At 45.9% G+C, this 18776-nt stretch overlaps 1 protein-coding gene across 5 annotated transcripts in view; it reads right to left on the bottom strand.

The window, feature by feature from the left end:
* Window positions 1–9264, bottom strand: part of LOC101673611 (synuclein alpha interacting protein) — a 162490-nt gene extending 153226 nt beyond the window's left edge. For 2 of the 5 annotated variants that reach the window (XM_045081412.1, XM_045081414.1), the window contains exon 1: window positions 8518–8688. The gene's annotated coding sequence lies outside the window, so the exon portion shown is untranslated. Of the gene's footprint in view, window positions 1–7872; window positions 7960–8517; window positions 8691–9150 lie in introns of those variants that run through there. The other 3 variants (XM_004761356.3, XM_045081415.1, XM_004761357.3) reach the window with 3 other exon arrangements.
* Between the last annotated feature and the right edge of the window lie 9512 nt (window positions 9265–18776).

The raw sequence follows: 18776 nt of genomic DNA, 5'->3' as shown, positions 1-18776 counted from the left end.
CTCTGGAAATCAGGACTCTTGACATCCCAGGGGACGGAGGAAAGTGCTAGAGAAGGAGACACGTTTGTGCCTAGAGTTGTAAAGCCGCAAAGAGTGGAAACTGGAGTGGAATCAATCCTTTACACTTCCTTTTTCCTACAACACCACACTTTATTTCCTTGTTCGCCTCCTTCCCAGCAAGATATAGACTTGATGGAAATACCATGAGCTCGGGAACCACATCGGTGAGGTCACTCTGGCTCTGAGAGGTGCCCAGCGTACAGCGGGCTCAAAATAACTGTCTGGGAAGGCATTCCTATGGAGAATCTGCAGCTAGCTTTGCTGCAGGGGACCTGTGCGGTTAAGGTTGCCGGGTGTGCAAAGTGCACTCAGGAATGAGCGAAGCGCTCACCTAGGCAGGGTTCAGCAGCTGCGATATATGTCTCAGACGCGGGTGTAAGCTGTCCTCATGGGGAAAAGAGGAGAGGCACTGAGACCTGCCCAGCCCTTGTCAGCTCCTGCAGGGGAGACATTCCCAGCAGCTCCCCCAGCAGAAGCAGCCTGTGACCCACTTCCAAAAGGGACGCTGAAGGGTGAGGGGAATCAGTCTAATGGAGGCTTGGAATTTCCGGGGCACCGGTGTCACTCACGCCCAGCATGGTCAGAGGAGCAAGTGAGCACGGAGACGATGCAGGTGTAGTTCTTGCGTTCCATCCCACTCTCACCCTTTGCTGGCTGGGAGGCCATGTTCCTCCCCTACATTTGCTCCAACACCCCTTCCAATGGGGATCAAAATCCGCATCTTAGAGGAGTGCTCTGCTGCTCTGCACTTCTCCCAAAGGACTGGCACTGGGTAAACACTGGAAAAAAAGGTCATCTGTTAAGCACCCAATGCAGGTGATCCCTGGGGTGATCAACATAGGACAACGGCTATTATCATCTTTCTTGTAGATTAGAGCTTAGCAACAAGGTTTCTAACCTGGAGTACGCGGAGCCATAGCAAATCCACAAGCAAAAGCTCGTGAGCTCAGTGGTATGGGGGCACATCTATTTCCTCCGAGGAGAGTACCCATAACTGTCATCAGAACCTCAACAGGCTTGGGGCGCCTGGATGACTCAGCCGGTCAAATACCTGCCTTCAGCTCAGATCATGATCTCGGGGTCCCAGAATCGAGACCCGTAACTGGGCTCCTTGCTCATCAGGGAGTCTGCTTCTCCCTCTCTCCGCTGCTCCCCCTGCTTGTGCTCTCCTGCTCTCTGTCAAATAAATACATAAAATCTTTAAAAAATTAAAAGCCCTCAACAGCCCCTCAGACATCAGGCAATAGCAGAACCACAAGAATATGACGGGAAATTTCTGAGAGAGATATTCCTCTTCATTTCCACTGTAGTACCAGAGTCCTTACTGCTTTAAATACATCTGTTTCCATAGTCTTTTCAACATATTCAAAGGCCAAGGGAGGCAAGTGGCATGTTTTATTCTTAGGAGGTGGTCCCTTCAGGTAAGAGCAGTAACACCAAAAATCCTAATGGGTGAACTGGAAGAGACCAATCATAGCTTGACTCTCTTCCTCAACTACCCAGAGTGTCTGACAGCTGGACAAGCACCAGAAGGACCTGAGGGGCAAGCAAGCGTCTCCAACCCTGTAAATCTTAGTTTCCTCCTATGCAGAAAAAGGACGGATCATGATAATACCTTCTTCCTAGGGCTGCTGTTAGAATTAATAAGAAAATAATTGGAAGTCATCTGTTAAGCACCCAATGCAGAGTAAGTGCCTCATAAATATTAACTATTAAATAACCTCTTTTATGGTGGGGGGGGGGGGGTTGCAGATGGGAAGCATTCCTCATCTGCTCTGTGAGCCATACATTCTAGCTTCAAGACTGACTTTGGGCCACTGATGTTTTTCAGCCTCTTCCTTGAAGTAGCTGTTAGCAACCAAGCAGGCAACAAGCATGCCAAGGAGCTGGGGAAACAGCTGAAAAGTGTCCAAGCAGCAATTTCAAAGAGAACCTGCTTTCGGAGCCAACACTGTGAGACGCAAATTTAAGAGTCGAGTTAAAGGAAATAGAGTGAACTTTGAAAATCACCGAGAAGAATGACTCAGTGCAGAGTTTTCACTCATTCCTCTGCAGCTTCTTGACTACCTTTGCTGTGAGGAGCCCCTGGCTAGGTACAGGGGTACACAAAGACTAAAAATCACCATGCAGCTGTCACTATGAGCACTCTGGGAGAGTCAGTCCCAGAGTTTGAAACAGGGTTTCAAAGTCAACTATGATGCAGGGCTGGGCAGGACTGATTGTTCAGCAAAGGCTTCTTGCAAGAGCAATACTTGGGTTGAGTGTGGAAGGAGGGGTGGATGTTCAAGGTCAAGTAAGGTCACAAAAGGGAAAACAACAGTCCATAGAGACAAAAGCACAGGCCAATACATGAAAATGAGAGAAGACGGAGCATTTGGGGACCGTGGAGTTGCACAGTTCAGCACAGCATGGCGATAACGGGGGCAGCTGGAAGAAGCCTTGCAGAGCACCTCCCTCCTACTCACCCACTTAGGCAGTTACCCGAAATTCAAGTTCACGTCTTTGTTCTTCAGAAAGAGCACTGGGGCCATGGTGGGGAGAACAGAGTCGAAGAGGATAGACTGGGTATGGCATTTTCAGAGGAGGGTTGTGCAGGGTGAAACGGAGGCTCTAACTCTAAACTAATGGGGAAAGAGTAAGGAGGAGACAGAGCAGGAAGTTGTGGTGACTGACAAGGTAGAGGTCACATTAGGATCATTCCCAGGTTCACGGTTTGGGGGCAGAGTGAGAGGGCAATTCGTCCACCAGGGAAAACAGATGCAAGAGAAGATACCTGCCCCTTTGCTCACATGGTGTCCCTTTTCTCTACTTTTCTGTATTTTCTTGTTAAGAACAACCCCTTTCCTGCTCTCAGCCCGTTGGGTTTAGGAGGGTTTTGCTGATCACCCTCCCTGTGTAGCTCCTGCATTCCCCATCTCCCGCCTCCCCACGCAGACTGCTCCTCCTGTTTCCCTAGGCTCCAGGCCCGGGCACGTTATCAAGGACAAGCCAGGTCACATGTTCCAAACCCCTGGCCACAGTAGCTGGTTCAGTCAAGGGCAAGTGCCCAGTAATTAGAGTTAATCCCAAATTACTCTCTTTTCCTGCAGGGGTTAAGCTTGGAGCTGCTGTTGACCATCTCACCACCACGAAGCAGAGGGGAAATGAGAACTGGATTCTTCCTGAACTTTTCCCATACGGGAGCCAAACATATACCCCTTCCTGCCTAACCAGGTATAAACTGGGCTTCTCTGACTTGCGGCCAAGAGCCGCCGATAAAGGTAAGAAGTAAAGAAAACCGTGTCTCAAAAAAGGAAAGGCTAGGTCTGTTGCGTGGTGGATTAGAAAAACCTCCGTAACTGAGACAATAGTACCTTGAAACATTTGAATCCACCGAAGACATTTAGGGATTTTATAGCAAATGCTACTGTGACTAATGAAAAGTCAAACCAGACTGCTTTAGAAAAGGTTACTGTACCAGATCATGGTACATTCACTCATTAAATTAACATTTATGGAATATCTTCAGGGCTCTTAGACTTGTACAAAAGCAGCAATAAAAAGTGGTGTGCTTGGATTTGAGCGGGTCCATCCGCGGCCTTCCATAACGAGCAGCTGTGCGCGCCGCTCAGACTAATTGTGCGACGCCAGAGCGGCCAGGTGGTTCTGTCTGGCCCGCAGCTGCGCTTGATGCGGACGAGGCCACCTGAATTTCAGACTGGCCGTCAATAAAGCCAGGCTGGTAAAGCCGCACCTTCACTGAGCCCTTAGGTGAAAAAGCGTTGAACGCGTTTTGAATTCCTCTCCCCTCTAATAAAACAACCGCCGATTTTTATGGAGGAGCCTGGAGGACGCGCGATGTTGGGCCTTCTTTCTTTACTCTCTTTCCATGCAAAGCCCCCGACTCTAGCATGGGTTTAACTCTTTCTTATGAATGCACCTGCAGAGCTCTAGGTAAGTAGGCCTGAACTGTCAGCTCCTACCCTGTGGGCTTCTCGGGTTGCTAGGTCCAAATAAATCTGCGAGGGTTCATTACTGCTGGGCATGTGTTGGTTCTGCGCCCTTGGGTCCAGTTTCACTTCTGACAGCAGTACGCCCCTGTCCTCCTACTGAATCCCCACTGGGTGCTGTCTTAGTGGGGCTGTCAGCTAACATGCGCAGCTAAGCAGTGTGCATGCCATTATGCTGGGCCAAAGGTTTCTCTCTCTCTCTCTCTTTTAAGATTTTATTTATTTATTTGAGATAAACAGAGAACGAGGGGAGGGGCAGAGAGAAGAGGAGAAGTAGTCTCCGTGCTGAGGGCAGAGCCCGACCCAGGGCTCCATCTTACAACTCTGAGATCATGATGGGCGCCAAAACCCAGAGTCAGATGCCCAACTGACTGAACCCAGGCACCCCCAAAGGTTTTCTCTTTGCGGGTATGCTAAGTCCATGGGCAGACCTCTGGCTGTGCTTTGCAGTAAAAGAACTTGAGTTCTTACTCCCCCAACCCCACAGTGATTCCCTTTCCATCCCGAAAGTGGCTCTTCTGACTTCCCTTTGACCTCTGAGGTATTCTCAGGTTGCCTCTTGGTTTCTGTTGCTTTACTCTAGAGAAACTCAAGTCTCTACAATTCACTGCAACTTAAGCACTAAGCCACAGCTAAACTTATACATACTCTGCAGTTTATGAAGTCCTTTCACATTCAATTTATCTCTTTTAATCAACCCTTCTGGAACTGAATTTTTCTTCTCCCCCCCCCAAATAAACCACTTACTGATTTCTCTGTTTCTCACGATGGCACTTAGGCTTTTTTAAAATTTCAGGATGATTTGGACTGGGGGCTTTCAGTCATGCCCTATCATCAGCAGTCACCTAAACCTAAACTATGGGACCCCCACCCAGAGTGATCCTCTCTTTTCCACTGTCTCTGCCTCCTCCTTTGCCAGAGCTTTCCTCACCTCCCAACGACGGTGGGAGGTGCCACCAGCCTACTGTCTCCAAACCAACCTGACACCCCTGGCAGAAGGTTGTGACTCAAATTTTACTATTGCTGCACTATTCCTCACCTACCCAAGGTTTATAGAACAAAGACTACAAGACAGTGATGTACAGTTCATTTCCTAACCTAAATTCTGGCCTGCCCACTAATCTCTCCTGACTTACAGTAGACTCTTCCTTAGTAGAAAACATAGGCGAAAATGATTGTTCAAACATGCAATAAATTGAGGGGGGAAGGGCTGAAATTTTGTGTGTGTGTGTGTGTGGCTGTCTCTCATTATAAGTGGCATCTTTCTACACTCCTGGAATGCAAGGTGACCTTGTGATTTGATCTGAACCATGGGAGAGCAACAAATAGGATATAAGCAGAGGCTTCACACTTGGCTCTTTTGCTGCTCTTGGTACAGGATTTATTATGTGAAGATGCCCAGTCTCGTCGGCTCAAGAACAGGAGGTACATGCCTTGGTCACCTGTTCATCCAGCTAACAGCATGGTAACTGCCAGATGTAACCGAAGCCATTCCATCATCCTGCCAGCAGCCCACCTACCAGCAGACTGAAGATGCCCGTCAAGTTCAGCAGAAGAACCACCCAACTGAGCTCAGCCCAAACCACGGACCACAGAATCATGAGCTTCAGTAGCTGCTTTAAGCAACTGCATTTTGGGGTCATTGGTTAGGCAGCGACCCCTAACTGATAACACATGTGAACTGATTTGGTCATTTTCTCCCCAGAACTCCTTTCCAATGACTATTCAGCATCTTGGGTGCTCAACCATAAGGTATCTTTTGTGGGTCCTATTTCCTCCCTTCTAAGTGCCGTGTGAAGAGATCGTGCACTTCATATTTTTATATGTTACACATGCATGAAATGAATACACTGCAATTGTTTAGGAATCAATTAGTGCTTGCCCAGAGCCTAGCCATCAGTTTCATCAATTCATAGTCATCATTTCAACATATAACCTGATCACTGACTTTAAAGCTTAAAAGAGAGTGAAGATGCAAACTATAAATGAAATCTGGTTATCTCATCCATGTGAAATGCAAAATCATCCAAAGTGTAAATCCTACAAGTAACCGATTTATTGATTCATTTTCAATAAATTACTCCTTGTAACTAAACCTGATTGTCGATCAAAGGCACCCAAGGAAACAAATACATAAGGGTAAAAGTTTCACAGGAGCAATTGTTAGATTTTCGCCAGGATGTTATTGTTCTCCCAAGACACAGATTTCTCCTATGTGGTTTGCAACTATAACCTGACAGACTGCCAAAAATAAGGGTTCTATTCTAAGAGTGTCACTGATTCTCTTGTTGCTGGTTCAATTAGATTTTTGCATTTAAAAGAGAATTTCCCTTGTGTTTCTTATAATGGTGCACCTGCTCCTTGGGAGATTTCCTCTTCTGACAAGCAATGCCTTAAATCTGGCAAGAAAAACAGCTCCAAGCTTTCTCTGATAATATCAAAGATCATTTGTTTGTATTAGATGTTCGTGTGGGTTTCCCTCCTCTTAAGAGCAGTAAAGTACTACTACAGCTCCTTCCAAAACAAGGGTGCTCACAAAGTTTCTTGGCCTCTGTTCCACATTTCCACAGACACCTGCACCAAGTGCCTGGAATTAGCAAAACTGTGACATAATATAGAGAGAGATTCATCTATGCTAGTCACTTCCTTTCAGACATCAACACATGGTAAATGTCAAATCAATAAACGCAGCCTCACTTCACATCTACTGTCTTGTAACCTTCCTTCATGAAATTCTTCGGATGGAGAAAATGAAGTTTACATTCAAAGTTATATCCCTTATTTTGTTCTATTTTATTTTTGAGATGTCCAAAAGATCCTTAAGAGAAGTACCACCTTCTTCTTTCTGATTCTAGACCTGGGAACTCCTACATATTTGGCTATGGGTAATCTCCAGTTAGAACTGCCTTTGGGAGAGACTTCCGTGATTGACAGCAAAATGTCACACCTTCTTCAAATAGTTTTAAGAGCCCCTTAAAGTTCCTTCCACTCGGAACTCTGAACCATGCTGAGCCTAAATTAACATTGAGCTGCATGGGGAGTAGCCAATAGACATCTTCTCCCAGATGCGAACACATTAGCATACTGCTTCCCTAGACCTTGTTCTCTCTGCCTTTTAAAATTTCAATATGTACAAATGAAATACAGATTTCAATCCATTCCCAATGGGGATGTCTGCTCCGTAATAAGAGAAATAGGTTTTTGCCTTCTTGCAGATTCAGCAAGGAGAGTGGTGCTTGAAAATTACGTGTTTAGAGTGACACCTTGGAGAACTGACATTCTCTGCACACATGTAATCCTCATAAACCTCCCCAGACAGCCCTTATTTCATTTTGCAAAATGCACCCTGGCCGGACTCCACAGCACGTGGTGTGTGGCGAGACTGTCCTGCCCAGGCTCTCCCTTCCTCTGAGTTCTTCCCTGCCTCCAGGCTCTCTGATGGGCACTTGTCCCTCATAGGGGAGAGAAGTGAGGAGGCCCAGCCACCAGCCAGGGCAAAACCGACACCAAGAGTACTGCTTCCTCAATGAACTTTCCCAAGGAAAGCAAGGTTCCCACAGGAAAAAACAACACGTTCCACCCCTCACCCCCCCTCCTAGCGGTCCATTGAAAACGAGCAACAATGCTGTTGCCTTTTTGTTTCGTAAAGACTTTCTTCGCTGCAAGCAGTAGCGTGTTCCTCAAAGAATGCTAGTATTTCCTGTGGAAACTGTATGGCTGCCAGGAATGGCTCATAATTTTCCCTTCTTTTCTTTTCGTAAAAAATGAAATAAACAAAACGTGGCATTTGACAATAGCCAAAATACCAGTTCACCTCACTTACCACCTGCAGATGAAAGTCCTCACCACGAGGGAAGGCCAAGAGAGGCACGTTCCCGGCTCAAATCGACGCGGACGAGCCTGGGAAGCAGGACAGCGCCCGGGGCAGCTCTGAGCCCCGGCTGGAGCGGGAGGCAGCCAGGGAGCCCCGGGAATGCGCGTGGGGCTCCCCGGAGCGGCAGCCACCCCAGCCGTCCCCTTCCGCGCTGATTAGTATTGTCATTGGGTACTGTCGCTGTTACTATTACTTGGCCCCTCGTCCTCCGGGCTCTCAGGAGCTGGGGCCCTGCCCATCCCCGCCTCCGACACGAGGTGAGGTGGCAGCGCGGATAACCACCACACGAAACGCGCAAAGGAAGAGAACAATCCTTTGGCAGCCGAGGCGGGGGCTGTCTCCCCCCTTCCCCAGAGGAAAGCTGCCGCTCGGCAGCCGCCGCCGCTGTTACTATAGAGACCTTCCCCCAAACCCGCTCTGCAGAGGCGCCGCCGCTGCCCGGGCCGCCCGGACTCGCGGCACAAAGGGGGCCCGGGGGCTGTGGGAAGCAGGGGCGACACCCGCCGGGGTCGCCCGGTGCAAACTTGGAAAGGCTCAGCCGCCCGCGCCGCCGCCCCCCGCCTCCCCGCCGCGCCCGCCGGGACCTGGACTCACCGGGGGCGCCCGGCGCGCCGGCGACTCGCGAGCGCAGACCGACTGACGGACGCACGGGTGGACGGCGGCGGCGGGAGCAGGAGCCGCCGCAGCGGGAGCGGGCGGGCAGCGGGCGGGCGGGCGGCAGAGGCGCTGCCGCGGCCCGCTACGTCACAATGCGGCCGGGCCGCCGGCGCCGCTCCCCCGGCCCCCCAACGGGCGCGCGCGGGGCGGGGGCAGCCCCGGGGCGGCCGGGCGCGGAGCCGGCGCGGGGGGACGCGGGGGGATGCGGGGGCGCGGCGCGGCGCGGCGCGGGCGCACCGCGAGGGACGGGGGCGCGGCCACACCGCCGGGACTGCCTCCGCCCCGCGCGCGCCCCTCGCCCCGGGCCGCGAGTCCCGCTCCGCCGGACTGACGGCCACCCTCCCCGGCCGGCCCGCGCCCCTCCCGCGCTGCCTCCCCGCCGGCTCCGCGGCTCCGGTCCGCGAACCTGCGCTTCCTTCTCCACCTCTCGCCGGTCCACCTCTGCCGCCTCGGCTCCTCGGCAGCTGGGCTGCTACTCTCCTCCCCTCCGACTTTTTGCCCCCGCTCCCCCCTTTCTCCTCCGCCCCCCGCTCGGCGGCCTCTCCCCCTGGAAATGAAATCGCCCCTCACCGGGATCCACGCGTCAGCGGCTGCCCCCTCATTGGTCCCCAAACCAGTCCGCCGGTCCAGCCTGAACCGGGAAAAGGGACTCGGGGAGGAGAAACGGAAGGTGGGCACAGTCCTGGGGCACTGCTGAGCTTGAGGAGCCTTTGGCAGAGGAGGTGGCGCTGGCACGGAGTCCTCGCCCCCTCTCCTCCCTCCTGCTCGCGCCCTCCAGGGCTTCGGCGAGGAGTGGATGGCAAAGGGGGCTTGGCCCGGACTGTCCTTTGCTCCGGCGTGGGTGCTGGATGGAGACCTTGCGCTGAAATAATGGCTTTTTCATTCGACAACTTTGCTGTACCGCGGGCCCTACTGTAAAATTTACTTTGAGCGTTTTTTTCTTGAAGGGAGGCGGAGGTGGGGCGGGGGGCAGATGGATGAGGCATGTGGGCAAGGCAGCCGTTGTGACTGCCTCTTTCCTTCCTTATTTCCTAAATGAAATCAGGGAGAGTGGAAGCATTTATGGTGACATTGGCTCAGGACCATCTCTCTTTTTGCCCTTTGGAAAGCTTTAAATGGTTTTGAAGAAATCCCTTTCCCAGGAGAGATGACTCGGAGAAGTTCACTCAGCAAAGCTATTGAGGGCCACTCTCTTGCTCTAGGGTGTGGCTGCTTGCCGGCTCTTGCCCCAGAGAAAAGTGTGAGGAAGCAAGTTCTGGTCCATCATCCTCTTTGTTCCCTTGCCAGTTCCAAGGGAGCTAGAGTGGCGCCAGGATCCTGGGAAACTCAGTACTTATCTGGGTTAATGGCACTGGGGATGTGCAGCATGTGTGAGCCTGTCATTGAAAATACATCATGGATAATATATTTACCACATAGAATAAAGATAATGTATTATATATTAATAGCCCATAATAATGTATTATTACATATGTTAATAATATGTCTTTAATACCTAGCAACCAGAAACGACCTGATTGTTTAAAAAGTGGAGTTTTCTGGATGACTAGTGTAAAACTGTACACAGTGCCTATGCAGTGCATGGGCTGCTCTGTTGGCAGGAATGAGGCAAACTGTAGGATTAGGAGGACATGGCCCGCCATCCTGTTCTGGACCTGTCTGGACAAGTACAGTAATTACTTGAGATGAGGACTCCCTTGAAGGCCAGCAGAAGACATTTCACATGCTTCTAATTTGATTTCCTACTGAGAAACTGAATTTCTCTCTCTCCGCTTTTTGACATCATTGGCCAAGAGTGTGTCCTGCAGTGTTGTAATTTGTTTATTGTAATTGATCATATATAAGACTTCAAGTACATGTATAGAAAGTGGCTTCACAATTTTAAGAACACGCATTATCCTTCAGTAGAAAAATATAAAATCAGATGACATCATATGGCACTAAAAATACTTGAAAATATTGGGCTTAATTCATTCACATCTGGTTAAAATAAAAATACTGTTTTTTGTGTTTCCTTTTTTTTTTTTTTTTTTTTTTTTTTTTTTTTTTTTTTTTTTTTTTTTTTTTTTTTTTTTTTTTTTGCCTAGTATAAACTCTGAGAAAAGCACATCTTGCTTCCATCCAGTAGATATGGATGGAAATTGGTGTCATCCTTGACATGGTCTGTAGAGAGCTTAGTTCCATTGCCATCCTGTTAAATATTTTGACATCCTGGTTTTGTTTTGTTTTTTTAAATAATCAGATTTTAATGTATCAAAGGAGTAATCTTTTGAATAATAAATGGGCATCTTCTTCCTACTGCACTGAACACCTACCAGCTCTAATAGTGTACCAGGTGTTAAATGGTTCAAGAAGGGGGCTGATTGTGTTGCGCATACAGAAAATGGGTTGTCCCAGGGGAAAAAAAAATTATCTGTTATTGTGTAGCCCAAAGAAAAGCATGCCATAGTGTAAAAGGTCAATCTCTTAGATGTTGTTTCAGACAGTTTCCCCTGTTTCTTAATAGTTCTTTTCTCATGGTTTATTCTCTTCCTAACATGTTTTTGATTACATGTTTACCATTGTTTTCATGTGATTATTTTTACACTGTGATTTAAACCTACACTTCTATATACTTTCCTGCATAGTCTATGAGTTTGCTTTTGCTTGGATCATTTGTTAGTTTGCTTTTCCTGTGCAATCTGGTGCTAAACTCGAAATCACAAATTGATATACAAAGTGTGGAAGGAGTGAGGTAGTTGGGTTGGAAGAGACCTGTTAGATTTTAAATTGGATGGCAAGAAAACCAGCTTCCTCAGCAAGATGTTGACTTGTTATCAAGTTCATGAACTACTCTGCTTAGTCTGTTGGCTGCTTATTATCAATTACCAACCAGTCTCTGATACTCAGTTTTCTAATCAAGGAGCTGCCTCGGTAGGCTAGGCAGTACTGTGGAATGGCTTAGCAACCGCAGCCACTGGACCATTTACCCCTTTCAAGAATATTCCCCACCATGCCTACTACTGCACCTTTAACAGCAGTTTGCATATTTCTGCTTCATGCCCATTTCTTAAAAAAAATAAAAAATAAAAAGAGCGAGCAAGAGAGTGAGAAAGATCTCTTCATTTGAGAGAGAGAGAGAGCGGTGTGTATGCAGGGGGAGAGGCAGAGGGAGACAAGCACTCTCCCCACTGAGTGGAATACCCCCCCCCCACACACACACACACATCAGGGCTCCATCCCAGGATCCAGAGATGAGGACCTAAGCCAAAATCAAGAGTCTGACGCTTAACCGACTGAGCCACCCAGGCACCCCTCGTGTCCATTTCTTATCCCCTACTATTCAACTGTCAATTCCCATCAAGATGCCAGGGAGTTCATATTACTCATATTTGGATCTTCAACACAGTACATTTTTATACTCAAGAGTTAGCTACTGAGAATAATTAGTACAAAACTCCATTTCACTGTATATCATCTGCCAAAGAGCTGACATCTAATTGTTCATTCAATTATTACAATTAAACATCTGCCTCTATCCTTTTACCCAGTTCCCATAATATATCTTTATTGTGTGACAAACACTGGATAAACCTGCTATAACACTGTCACTGATCAAGCCGAAAACCATTCTCTTTTTTTCCCTATTTTTTAAATGTAGATTTTTCTTTAATAAAACATCTCTGTATTAAAGGCCCAGATTTTTTTATTCTCATGGTACATCTGGGTCATTGAGGGAAGATCTGTTTGAAGTCCTTCCTGACTTCTGGTTGAGAACGATAGTTTGGTTGTGGCAGACTATTATTTTATCCTGGAGTCACGCTTGTTTCATTTGCTTGTACAAATGTATGTAAGTAATTACAAGGTATTTATATTGAGAATCAGACCATACTCTTGCATAAATGTGATTGTATCAGTCAAGATGGGTTAGGTTACCCTGTGGTAACAATCATGCAACAATTCAAAACTTTCATAGATTAATACAAATGTATTTCTTGCTTTCACTAGATGTCAAGTTCAGGTCAGCTACACCTCTGCTTCAGGTCTTTTTGATTTTAAGCCTCAGCCAAATGGAGCAGCTTGCTAACAGCAAGATTGCTCATCACTCCATGAAGGAAAGAGAACTAAGAAGGGTCTTTAGCCAAGAATTAGATGCTGCAGCTTAGAAGCTAGACCTGTCACTGCTGCTCACAGCTCATTGGCGGGAACTAATCATGTGGCTCCACCACTCAGAGAGCAAGGAGGAGGGGGGTCCTGGTTGGCTCAGTCGGTTCAGCACCTGCCTTCGGCTGGGGTCATGATCCCGGGGTCCAGGGATCCAGCCCCATGTCGGGGACCCTGCTTCTCCCTCTCCCTCTGCCTGCTGCTCCCCCTTCTTCGCTCTCTGTCAAATAAATAAAATCTTAAACAAGAGAACAAGGATGGGCATCGTACAACATACCCAGAGTATTTGCTAATTAATAAGATGGGGAAATGTGAACATTTTACATTTCACCGTAGATAAAATAGGAGAAAATTCCCTGTGTATTTTACCTGAAAGCCCTAGAGTTTAAGAAGGGGAATAGATGTCGAACCCAAGTATAAATGCTATAGCACGTTTTACTTTCTGAAAGAAATTGCCCAAACCACAGTAAAGAAACATGACTGAGAAAAAATGACGAGGAGCTCAGTTTTTGAACAGTTTTGAGTTTCACAGAGAAAGGGATGGTTATAGGACATACTCACTTGTTTCTCCCCACCCCCTTTCTCTGATACACTCCCTGCCCCCTCCTCTTCCACCTGCTCTTTAGACAGTGCTCCTCTCTGCTGTACCCATGTGATTTCCCCTGCTTACACTGAGTATGATTAGGAATTGGCCACTCCTCACATGACAAGTTTTCTATGGTCATTTCTTCACTTTCCAGTACTTTTTCCCCCTTTAGGATGTCTTTTCTCTCTTAGCTTTTTGCTTCATCTTAGACTTCTAATGAAGTTAGAATTGGAAGGGAGATGAAATTCAAGTACCACAGTTTAGCTGCTTATAATAGAGCTGCTTTAATCAAAGATTTGGTATAGAAGGAAGTTTATGGATTGTTAACCTGATTCAGTGAGATTATCCTGGGATTTCGATTAATCCCATTACTACGCTTTTACCTATTCTTATAGGTCATTGGAAGTTCATTGTTGGTATTTCTATATGGAAACCATTAAATCGTGTGCAAAAACATGGTCACGTGAAGGAATATCTTGACATATGGTTCTGAGGCAGTCTGGTGCAAAATACAAAAAGATTCTACCGGGGGCAAAGGGGTTTTGGTTTTGTCTTGTTTGTTTGTTTGTTTGTTTTGTTAATCAACTGATCTGGGGCCACTGTCTTTCCTCTGGGCTCCTCTTCTATAGTGAGTTACTAGCAGAGAACACTGACTTTGTAAAGCTGTTGAAATACCTAGAGGAACTCTGGATCCAAACTCTATTCAGGCAGGCAGTATGTAAGTTTCATAACTGGATTTAACTATACTTACTTAACCCCAAGGGCCAGATTTTTGCAGGTTAGTTCTTTCTTCCATCTGAGGTTGACTTGGACTCACCACTTCCCCTGCTCCCGGGAGAGACTCTCTGCCCACTCTTCTAGGCTTCATCCATAAATCCTCAGTTTTGATTTAAAAGGGGCACCTGGGGGGCTCAGACGCTAAGTGTCTGCCTTCAGTGCAGGTCATGATCCCAGGGTCCTGCTTCTCCCTCTCCCACTCCCCTTACCTGTGTTTCCTCTCTCATTGTCTCGCTCTCTCTCTGTCAAATAAACATTTTTTTTTTTTAAAGAAGTGGTACTTCTTCAGCAAACTGCCTAAAGGATGGGTCTCTTTTCCCAGGGATCCTCCTCACATCATTTTTATTAACAGGTCATCTTTTCCCCCTATACTTTTTATGGAAAGCTTTTCCTCTCAGGGTGGCTTGTTGCCTTCAGATCTGTAGGAGCAGACTCCCCCTGGGTTATAGCCCATCTCCTTATCTGTCTACTGACGCCGCCAGTCTGAATCAGGCTGCCATTGACAATGGCGAAATGTGTCTGAGCCTTGTGCTCCCAGAAATCAGCAACGGATGCCCCCACCTTTTTGTGTTCCGGGAAATGGTTTACCCCAAAGAGTCACTTCCCCATATGATTGATAAAACTCATGGTCCACTCTCTCTCCTGACTCCATAAGATTCACAGGTGTTTGGCTCCCTTGTTTACCTGTGACAAGGCCAAGCACAGACTTTTCCTTTTCTGCCTGAAGGTGTTGACAAGACTAGACACAGACCCTCCAACTTCCCTTTCTTTGTCTCATGAATGAATAGCTGAGATTAAACTGTTTGTCCCTCTGAAACTTGCTAGACACAGAAAAAACATTTCCTGTTCAGCTAACTGACCTAGACTTCCCTTGATTGCAAAACAATCTCAACTGAAGTCACCCCACCTGCAACTTGTCTCTCCCTCCCTATAAAAGTCTAACACAAAATCCCACTACAGAAACACTCTGATACTCAGATTCAGGGTGCTCAGGCTATCGTAAGAACCTGAATAAAATCAATCTTACTTGCCTGTGTTTGGCTTTGATACCACCCTTTTCCCCTTTGGATTCTGGTGCCTTTTCGTCTTCATGAATAGCTACCGTAGTCACTGCCATGAATTGAGGCCAAGGACCTGTTATTTAACCAGAAGATGGTTATTTTTAAGCAAACTTTTACATCCAACATTTTTGTCTGCAAGGGAAATTCCTAATGCTCTACAACAATAACTGAGCAGTGTTTTAAATCCTTCAAATTGCACACGTCTCATTATTCAATTTTTTCCACAGGTTTCTTTTTTCTGTTGGTGACTTGAATAGCCCTTCTACATCAGAGCATCCAACTGTATGGTTAGGGATAAATGAAAATGCTGTAAGTTGCCAAACAGTCAGCATACTTGCTTTCATAATATGACATGTGTACATAACAATATCTTAGTTATTAAGTACTCAGTCTGATTTTCTATGCTCTACCACAGGATTAATCTATTTCTAGAGCTTCCACATTAGTAATTTGCCTACTGGGTTACAGTACTTTCCAATATAGACCAAAAGGAGAGAGAAATAATTTCTAAGACAGGGGCGCAGGATGGGTGCTTTCAACAATTGGAATAGTCCACAGATTAAAGACCTCTTAAGAAAGGGAGGAGGAGGAGGGGCACCTGGGTGGCTCAGTGGGTTAAGCCTCTGCCTTCTGCTCAGGTCATGGTCCCAGGACCCTGGGATCAAGCCCTGCATCAGGCTCCTTGCTCAGCAGGGAGCCTGTTTCCCTTCCTCTCTCTCTGCCTGCTGCTCTGCCTACTTGTGATCTCTCTCTCTGTCAAATGAATAAATAAAATCTTTATTAAAAAGAAGAGGGGGAGGAGAGAGGGCGGAGAAAGAGAGAAGGGATGTTCATTTAAGAATGAAACACCATGACCAGGACGTCTTTTGAAATTCTGTTATCATGCAGTCTTCGTCCTCAAGGGCACTTGTGGACACTAAGAGATTTCACACGTGTATGTAAACACCGATTAAATCTTGAACTGGAGGTTCTGGTATTTGAAATGAATTTGATTAAATAGTTATACAAAGGAATGCAGGTCAGCAAGAGTGGTTAAATGATCTGAAGAGGAATGCAGGTCAACTTCTGAACACCACACCACGTTCCCGGGGACCTGTCCCGGATGCAGAATAGGAGCCGGACGAAAACGCATTCCACCTACTGTGACCACACTGTGCGTTTAATTACGATTAGTCCTCTGGGCAGTCTCTCTTCCTTATTTTGATAATCATTTCAATATAGTACCTAATCTGTTCTGTGAATGTTATTGTTCTATATATCCGCCTGGATTCAAAGTTTCTGTTGTCTTTATAAGAAATTCACCTTTTCTCTTACCTATTGTACCTTGAGACCAAACTCATGCATTTGGAGACGACTGCTTAGGTCTACTGTTGATGCTTATCCCTCTGAAGGGCAACAAAGGGATTTAGATGTCATGGAGACTAAAGCTATAATGGACTGTTTTTTGGCTTTATCTCTAAGTAGCTTCTGGTAGGTTAACAGAACAAAAACTTCTTCCCCTCGGATAAGCCATGCAAAGACATTAGAACTGGTCACCTCTAAGTTGTAGAAGAAAGCCATCAATGAATGGAATGCCATAAGTAATTATAATACCCTCTGTTCCAAACCAGAATAAATCCTATGTCCAAACAGCTTTTGGGAAGAAAAACTGAAAAACGAAGTAAGGTTTTTAGTCTTCTTAGATATGACTCTGTTGTGAGTTTTGCTTCTTTTCCTCTAAATTTATAGCTTCCGGTTCCCAAGTCCTCAGCCTGAGGACCTCTTTAGAAGAAAAGAAGGAGAGAAAAGCTAAATTCATATTGAACTAGATGAAGACAACTGATGGCCAATGAAAAATGTTCCTTGTAAATTATGTGAAATGTTTTAAAGGTGGTTTATGGGAAGAATAGAGAAAGATGTAATTGTGGATAGAATAAATGCTTTTCAGTTCAAAGTCCAGAGCAACCCTGTAACGTAGAGGGTAAGCACACTGCTCTGGGTATTAAACTCTTCGGGTTTAAATCTCAGATGCATCTCATACCATCCTCAGAGCTGGTTAACGTGCCTAGGTCCTAGTTTCCACGACTACAAAATGGGATGCTAATAGTGCCTATATCACCAGATTGTTATGATAATTGATTAAGTCAATATTCCAAGAGCACTTAAAGTTGAACACACTAAGAATATGAATAAGTATTTGTCTAAAGAATGAACTCTAGAAAGCCGACAGCACCCACATGAATTCCCTGGCAATATGGGTTCTGAAGCCCAGGGTTATGCCAGCTGGCTGTGAGGGTCACTATTTCTCTACCTGTGTCCTGGCATTAAATAGCATTGGGGCTCTTTGCTCCATAAACAGAAGAGAAGTACATCTTGGATTCCCCTGCAGTATGTGTATGGTTATCCATGACCTTACTTTTATTATAATCACTGAGATGATTATAATAATTGTATATATATAATATATGCCATATATTATATATAATTTATAATATATACATATTACTATATGATATATTAATATGTATATATTATATTATTATACATATTAATATATCAATATGTATAATAATATAATATGTATATAAAATATATAATAAATGATTATCATAATCACTGAGATGACATGAACTGTGGGAAACCTTTCAGTTTGGGTTCAAGTGTCATCACTGGTGCTCTGACAATCGAAGATTTGTAGGAACGTGGATCCTCTAATGTAGTGTTTAACTTTGGATTCTAAATGGCATTTAACATTTTCCCCAGACTTCCCCTGGTGGTTTGATGCACAATGCAGAAACAGATGAAGAGGAAGTGTTTTGAGAAATGAAACAGCTTTAGTCAGAGAAGCATTGTCAGTATCTCTAACTCTGGGGATGACGGTGTGATTTGGATGGGTTTACCATTAATGTGATAGAAACAGTTCTTGGAAAAATACAAAGCAACTTGTTATGCATTTATCCAGCAAAGTAATATATTTGAGCACCTGCTGTGCACTGGGCATTGTGTTAGTAGTTTAGGCTGTACTGGGGTGGATAGAGTCGACACACTAGATTGCCCTTACAGATAGTCAATAAACAAGTATATTTCAGCGTTGCTAAGAGCTTTGAAAGCAGAAAACAAACTATTGTGGCAATAAATAAATAAATAAAAGATCTAGCGGTGCCTGGGTGTCTCAGTTGGTTAAGCATCTGCCTTTGGCTTAGGTCCTGATCTCAGGGTCTTGGGATCAAGTCCTGTATCAGGCTCCTAGCTTGATGGGGAGTCTGCTTCTCCCTCTGCCTTTTCTCCCCTCATGCTCTCTCTCAAATAAATAAATAAAATCTTTTTTTTTTTAAGATTCTATTTATTTGACAGAGAAAGAGATCACAAGCAGGCAGAGAGTTAGGCAGAGAGAGAGGGGGAAGCAGGCTCCCAGCTGAGCAGAGAGCACAGCTGAGCAGAGAGCTTAACCCACTGAGCCACCCAGATGCCCCATAAAAATCTTAAAAAAAAAAAAAAGGACCTAATATAATACTGGGTGGTCAGAGAAGACCTCTGAGATTTGAAGAATGAGAAGAAGCCAACCCTGTGAACAGTGAGAGGAGAGTCCCAGGCCGAGGAGCCAGCTGGGACTGCTGGGCACACATCCACCAACCACTAAGAAGCCCAAA

Source organism: Mustela putorius, unplaced genomic scaffold, assembly GCF_011764305.1.
Source record: "Mustela putorius furo isolate JIRA1106 unplaced genomic scaffold, ASM1176430v1.1 tig00000561_pilon_pilon_pilon, whole genome shotgun sequence".
In the NCBI taxonomy this organism is placed as follows: domain Eukaryota; kingdom Metazoa; phylum Chordata; class Mammalia; order Carnivora; family Mustelidae; genus Mustela; species Mustela putorius.
The sequence above is the reverse complement of the archived record's forward strand: the minus strand, read 5'-3'. Positions and strand labels throughout refer to the sequence as shown.